An 8029-nucleotide genomic window follows, 5' to 3' on the forward strand; every position below is an offset into this window, starting at 1 on the left:
TTTATAAGCCCCTTTAGGTTGTTTTTTTTATTATTGGCCTTTTACAATCAGTAATTATCTCTCTTCTTTCTGTGTTTTGTCATTTTTATATTATGTGAATCTTATATCATATTTTTAGATGTGCAAATAGATGGACATTTAAAAATAACTAAATAAATAAATTAATAGAGCCAAATATTTGTGTTAATGCCAATTTATGCCTGAATTCCAGTAAACATAATCTAATCCGTTTGAGGCGAGCGCTGAATAGCAGGGGCAGAGTTAACTAAGGCAATACTGCATCCATCACTTCCTCTGTCATAATCCATCCCCCACATGTTTGAGGTTAGAGTGGGTTTAAACTGAAATAACATTCACTGTCGTTCACTCCATCCCTAGTCTGTGCATCACCATTAGGGTAATGGTGTTCAGCTCATATGCACGCTAAAAAATGGATTTAGGATCCATTAGCTGATTAGGCGCAAAATGACATTATCTCCCTCAATGTGAACTCTATAGCAGCCGTTCTGAGATAAATTATGCCTTAGCAACACCCCCTGATCTGTCAATCAATCCTCTTATCAGTTTGTCTCCCCCGGGGATTGTAATCACCCCTTCATTCTATGCTTTAAGAACAGATTATGTTATGTGAAATTATGTTAGCTGTTGAAAAGCTAGTTAAAATGAATACAACTGCTCTGGCAGATTCCTGTAGTAGATTTGTAGGAGGGTTAAAGTACACTAGAAATATATTCAGATGTACTGGCAATGCTTGAAAAGAGACAAGAGCTTTATGAGAGGTCTATGAGGCATTGGATATATTTCCGTCTAAGTACTTGGATAGAAAAAAATATTGATTCCAGTCTAATAATTGTGAAATCTGCAGACATTTTAAAAAATGGAATTTCATAATATTTGAGTGTATATATGTACATGTTTCCATTATTTTGTCCTCCCATATGTTCTGTGGATGTGGCGAGAGCTTAAATCTATACATTTTGCAGATGGTTAAACAGTAACTTCCAGTGTGGCCTCAGCAGGATGACCGAGGAGTGGAATAGTGTGTCTCCGAAGGGTTAGCTGTACGCCAAATTGGAATCTCTCTCCTCCTTGCTTCATTATCACAACTTTCTCTTTGTGTCTGCTCGGAGGCTAATTAAGGGGGGGGTAAGAGAAAGCGAGAGAACGAGACCCGCTGATGGAAATCAAATGAGAAGGACAGCGAAGGGAGAATAGAGGAATAATCGGTCGTCTGATGAACGCTTACAGTGCCCTTGATGAATAGTACCAGTGCCTTCCGAAAAATGGATGAGAGGCTGGCAGGGGGAAGAGCCAGAGACAAACCAGACTTTGTTCCTGTGGAAGAAGAGTAAGAAGAGAGTAGAAGAAGAACTGAGAGTAAGTAAAATCAGCTTAATGTATTAGCTCGCTTGTGCTTGACACTTCATTCCCCCCCACCCCATCACTACACACACACACACACACACACACACACACACAACACATAACCTAAATTGGTTTGCCAGGATTCATTATTTCGCCTTTCTTTCAAATCAGGCTGCTAAATACATTGCAGTTCTCCTTTGCCAATGTGTGGTAGTTCTTTACCTTAAAAACGACTCCATGTTCAAAGCATTATCTCAACAAGAGAACGAGAGGGAAGTACTTTTTCTCTCTCTCTCTCTCTCTCTCTCTCTCTCTCTCTCTCTCTCTCTCTCTCTCTCTCTCTACTCTGGAAGCTCAATCAATCACTGAGAGTTTTCCTTTAAATCCTCTGTGACAGGTGACCTTGCAAAATGGCTCTTGTCAACATTTCTGCATAGTAATTCATCGTAAATGGCATGGCAACAACTATGCCAGTGCAGTATCGTACAAATTGGTCATCTAATCTAATAGAAAAGTTCACTTTATTAAATAAGCCATATCTGCTGCTATACGTCTAAATAAAATGGATTCTTTAAACCAAAGAAACACACAAATTCGAGGCCTCTTACGCTACATGCTGCTTCGGATGCAGAGATTTTTTTCCCTACAATCAAGCCTTCAGGCTGGGCTACAGCGCTGTGAGCATGAAGCATTTACCATCCAGGCGGGCTATGAATTTCAGAGCATGCTGCCATTTGATTAGCATGTCGATGAACATGCCTGTTGTCTCTATTCCTCTCAGCATCCCCAGACATGATAAAACCTAATCATGCCAAAAGCCCAGGAAGTCCATTTCGTAGTCTCTGTTCGCTCTCTGCTCGCTCTCTGTTCGCTGATAATTAAGGGGAAGCACATGAGAGAGTAGAGCAAGAGGATCCCTCTGCCTCTGGGCTCCCCTTGACTGACAGCACACCATGGCTATGTACCGTGTTGATTTGGGAAAAAAGTGCCACATTTACATTTCCTAGTAGAATGGTGGAAAGTAGAAAGGGTTATTTGTCAGAGAGAGAGAGAGAGAGAGAGACAGAACATCATCAGAAATGTTCCCTCTTCAGAGACAAAACTGGGAGGCTAAGGTGCTATTTGAATGAAAGTTGAGTTTGTTTGTTTACTGGATTGGTACAATCACAGTATAGATAGATGGCCTGTATAGATACGCGAGTCCAATCTCCTCCCCACACTTAAACATACATTGTCTGGGATGAATAAATAGGTAGTTGTCATATACACAGAATGTACAAAATATTAGGGACACTTACTTTCATGAAGTACACTGCTGAGGTGAATCCAGGTAAAAGCCATTATCCCTTATTGATGTCCCATATTCAGTTTATGACAATCACAAAGGAGGAGATGGAGATAAAAAGAAGCAGATGAGTTAGAGAAGGATTTTGAGATGTGGATTGTGCAAAAGGGGCTGCAACTCAATATCAGGAAGATGTCCCTAATATTTTGTACATACAGTGTGGGTACAAGGAGGCATTAAAGGCATTAAAGGCATCTATAGGCGTACAGTGCTGAGCATAGTCAGGCATTGCTCATATCTACAGTGCTCAATTTCATATGAAGGCAGGGATTCCTAGCTTTCTCATGATATCTAAAACATCATGCTAGTTGACAGGAAAATGTGGATAAAAAGATCCTTAACACACCCCCATTTTAAATGGTTATGTAATAGTGCTGCCAATAAAAATAGCATCTCAGGTTTGGGATCACTCAATCTAGACATGTCACATTTCAAAAGAAGTTACAAAGGTATTTGGAAATCAACAGAATGTGTAGTGCAAAACAGAATAGAAATTTAATTGCCCCGCAGAGAATGTGTTTGAGAAGGCTTGGCAACACATACAAGCAAGTTCACAAGGCAGAGAACATGAAGCAAAACATACATATTGTTTGCAACCCATGAAACAAAACTGCTAAAGATAAGGAAAGATAAGGAAAAACCTGACTGAACTGTAAACAGCTATACAACGCATTGGTTAGATTTTACAAGGCAGCATGTCACCATTTATTTACTTTACCCATACACCTATATCTTTACACCTATATTTTATATTTTTGAGATGGTATTATTCACTGTGAGATATACATTTCATGACGCTGATTTTTTTTTTTCATTACAAAATAGCAGGAAGAAATAAAAAAGCTGTTATGTAATTTCTTGCCAAGTGTAGCGCTTGCGTATGTGGTGTGATTCATATCAGTTTGGCAGGTGGACACCCGTCTACTCTGCAGCATTATGCAATCAGATATACACTCATGCATAAGCCACAGTCCATGCACCTGCTTGGACAAATCTGATAAGTGCACATTCTGCAAAGCCTAAGACAATGACATTAGTACTAAATAATTTTCATCTTGTGTAATGTTATTCGGACGAAGTACAAATCTTGCAAGTCTGATGTGATTTCTTTTGAAAATGAAATCCTGTGAATTTGATTATCCATCATTTTATCATTGACAGAGAGATACACAGATACACTTTAAGAGAATCTTAAAGTGGCAATAAATACAATTTTTACTTTCCCATAGCACATAATGACTATAATATATCTGGGTTTATCTGGGTTTGATCAATGACTCAACAATAGACCTTTTTCACAGCAGCCATTTTGACGTGTCATTGCGGGGTAAACACAGGTGTAACTAATAACGTTAATGATGGTTCCTTTACCCTGCTGTGACACGTCAAAATGGCTACTACTATTATAGTATGTTGGACATGTGCCTACGTTGAGTGCAAAACACCAAAGCAATGACCACTTGTCACCAAAGGTGTCGCCAAAATCTAGAAAAATAAGAATCTCCCAGATTATCGCTTTAACGGCCCTTTAAAACAACAGGGGCATAGATAGATAGTTTGTCCCAAGTATCTATAGATACAGATGGCTAGACATGGCTAGATTGTTGCCAACTGGACTTTGTTATCTAATGGAATTATTTTGGCAAGTCACAAACGGCCTGCAGGTTAATGAGCTAAATTATATATTATTATTTCCTCACCTTGCTAACAATCATGAAGCCTACACGAGGATAATCAAGTATATTTTATTCATTGATATCGTTTGGTAAATTTTAATTCATATTTAGAAATTATATGGTATTCAAGTCTGAAAAAACAAAAACTGAAAACTGAAAATTCAAAAAAGAATTCCACACTCATGGGAAATTTCAAATGTTAATGAATCATTCAGGACAAAGATTAGACAAACGTTTCGGCCTAGGCCTTCATCAGTGTCTCTGAATGATTCATTAAAATTTGCAAAAATATCCCATGAGTGCGGACTTTCAACTCTTGAAATTATTAACTCTAGAAATTATACGGTGTCATCATATCTGTGAATTGAGAGAAAGTAGCATTTCCAAAACATTGGTACCGAAAGACCTGACTGCAGACTGAACTTTATGCTAACATCTCAGCAGGGAGTTAGACGTAACTGTAATATTTTGTATCATCCCATCACAGAAAAGTAATTATGAAGGGCTAAAAACGAAAAAAAAAAAATGATCATGCCATATTGGGCCATTTCATAAGGGAACAGAAAATAACAGTATTAACCAGTGTTATCTGATTTCAAAGTAATGTTTTTGTTTTCGAAGGAACACTATTAAAACTTGCATTCTCATTTCTGTTCCTTTTAAAAAAAAAAATCTGTTCTTTTTCAGTTTTTGTTTTTGTTCCTTGAACCACTTACAAGCCTTATAGTCCTATTAGAGATTGCTTGCCTCACTCCTCTCATCCAACAAAAAAGAATGGCTGATTGCTTTGGGGCAGACAAAGTCCCAGAGAGTAGCTCAATTATTGACTTTGCTAAGTCAACCTTTAACGTACAAATCCTGCTCAGACTCTTGTCCTTGTGGTGGCCCAGGGCCCACTGAAAGGCACGCATTCAGCTCACAGTCCAGCAGACATTAATTCCTCTCAATCTTCACACTCAATTTAGTCTTGAATGTTCCTGCCAATATGGCTGAGCCTTGGAATTAGAAGTGGTAAATTATACAAATAACCCCTTAATAGCATGCCGTGCCCGAATGAAGTGAACCCGCCAATGTGGCAGCGATTTGCAGCGTGGCAAGTGAAATGGAAGGGCAAGTGCAATCATGTACGTACATGTGCTCAGTGAGCAGAGTACGGTGGGGTAATGAGGATTGGTGCCCATAACACCCATGTACCTGCACTGCCTATTTGTTTGTCATTATTCTAGGCTCTTGTAAGGCATCCTCACAGAGCAACAGCCCACTGAATTGTACGCAGTTAATAAGGAAGAATAGGAAAATCAATTCAACACTTTTGTATGACCACCAGGACTGTGTCAGGACATGGTGATTCATATTAACTGTAAGGCTCGACACTGAAGTGATGGCAGAAATATTATAATATGAGGAGATAGGTCATTGAAGGGAATTCAAAAGGAGGGGCAGTGTTACACCACGAGGTCCTGTGAATTCATATGGGTATTTCGATACAGTCAGGATGTCTCCCAGTAAAACTTTTCCTCCAAAATCGCTGTATGACATTTTCTTAACAGAACAGGCAACAGGTCATTTTTAGGTGCTTTTTGCTTTCTTCAAATGTTCTGGGTCTGCGCTCCATGATATTTCCTGAAACACTGTTGTTTATAGGCTTTTATAATTATTTCAGCGGAAGTCAACTTTACTCCTACCTTATTTTGCATTTTGCAGATATGCTAAAAATATGAACCAGGGGTCTAGTTTGGTTTATCTGCACTCTGCCCCAAGTTTAGAGCAAGATGAAAATCCTCCTTCATCAAAAGGAGGTTTTAGACGCTTTCTTACGCTACCCTGATCTTGAAAATTTCACTGGGGTGGAAACATTGGTGCAAGAAATGTTGCAGCATGCAGTGTAGGTTAGTGTGCTTCCAGCTGTGTGGTGTGTAGTCATGAAGTGTGTGCACAGTGTGCTTCTAGCCTGAGGACTGGGGATGTGGGGTGGCAGGGCATGTCAGGATGCTGTAAAAAACACACAAAAATCTGCTGGTATGTATTTGTCTGTTTCACACACATGCTGTAGCTTTTTGGCAACTGGAAAACAGTCTCTGACTTCAAGACCACTGAGTTGGTTACTGAATTAACTTTAAAAAAAAAAGAACTGAAAGATTGTTCATTTGAATGCACATTTTAAAAACGACGCTGGCTCCCCAAGAAGAGCAGACATTTATCTCACAACCTAAAATTACACAGGCTGCAGCTGGTACATCTGTAATTCAGTACATTCATGGAGCCTGCAGAGCTTATTTTACACAAATATCTTTTATACTTTTCTGAAAAGTGGCAAGAAATGGAAAAAGTGCATTACAAGAACATTTCCATGATATAGACAATGACTCATTTAGCCTTTATGAGCAAGTGCATGTATGTTTTTGGCCAAGTATCAGATTCTTGAGGCTGAGAATGTCATAGTGTACAAATTAATTAAATGAAACAAACTGTTTGGGTTATAATGAATGCCATGGTAATGAATAATATCTGTATTGGTTTAGTAGAGCAACAGGGTCTTGAGAAGAAATTGTAATTGTTTTCATTGCAAGGCCCAAAGGGGGCACTGCGGGATTGCTGGGGAACAATGTGTTTGATGTAGGCTTGTACAAATCAGACTGATTTGTCTCAGAAACAGTCAAAAATATCATGAATTCATGGTAGCTTGATAGCACAAACAGGAGGGATAATTTACAAATTGCAGGTGTTGGTGTGCAGTTAGGCTGGACTGGAGGGAGCTTGTTGTGTAATATAATGTGGTTTGTGCTATTGAGCTGGAAAAAAAAAAAAAAAAAAGTGTACCAATAGTGCCACCACATGGAAAACTTAAAAACATTCTATTGGCAATCTGCAAACCTTTCCCCTTTGCATTGTCAATGATGCAGGACTTTCAGATTTCCTATTTGAAGTAATATTAACACAAAATCCGACACACATTGTACAATGAATGAATTGTCAAAATGAAATTTCTTTGATAGATTTTCTTTTATCTTAAAAGGCAAGACTGACCATGGTAAAAACAGCTGCTTATACATTCAATTAAAAAGCTTAGCAGCACCCATTTCTCAATATGAACATTTAGAAAACCTCTCAGAAACAATGTATTTGTAAAAGGAAACACTGCAGCCTACAAATTATACTTTACAGAAAATCATCATACAGCAATGCATGAAATGTATATTTAGCCATCGAATAAACAGATATCAGTAAGCATATGCTAAACAAGGGTTTGCTGCAGCATTTTATGGCCGGGTCTTTTAAGTCCTCTTCCCACGTCCTGTAATGAGTTTAATCTGTAGGGCTGTCAGTCACTAATCATTGACTCAAAGATGATGCCCTCTTTTGCCATTGCCATGCATGATGTCCAGCTTTGGTATCTTCAGTTTCACCAAAATACCACTGTCCACTTAGTGTGTATATAGCATGGGCAGTTAGGCTACATAGCCAAAAGGACAAGCATGATAAAGTCATGCTAGAATTCCCTTAAAGGTTCTTTGGCGGCGCTCCTCTGGTACTCCTCCTCAGACTCTCCAGGGTCTGCAGGAAGGAGCGCAGGGCCTGGTCCTCTTCCAGGGAGGAGCAGTCCTCCTCTTCCTCCTCGATGATGCCACACTGCATGCAGCGT

This window comes from Centroberyx affinis, unplaced genomic scaffold, assembly GCF_046629955.1.
Source record: "Centroberyx affinis isolate AG114_WGS23_722 - 3 ecotype Tasmania unplaced genomic scaffold, CSIRO-AGI_Caff_v1 ptg000657l_1, whole genome shotgun sequence".
Taxonomy (NCBI): Eukaryota; Metazoa; Chordata; class Actinopteri; order Beryciformes; family Berycidae; genus Centroberyx; species Centroberyx affinis.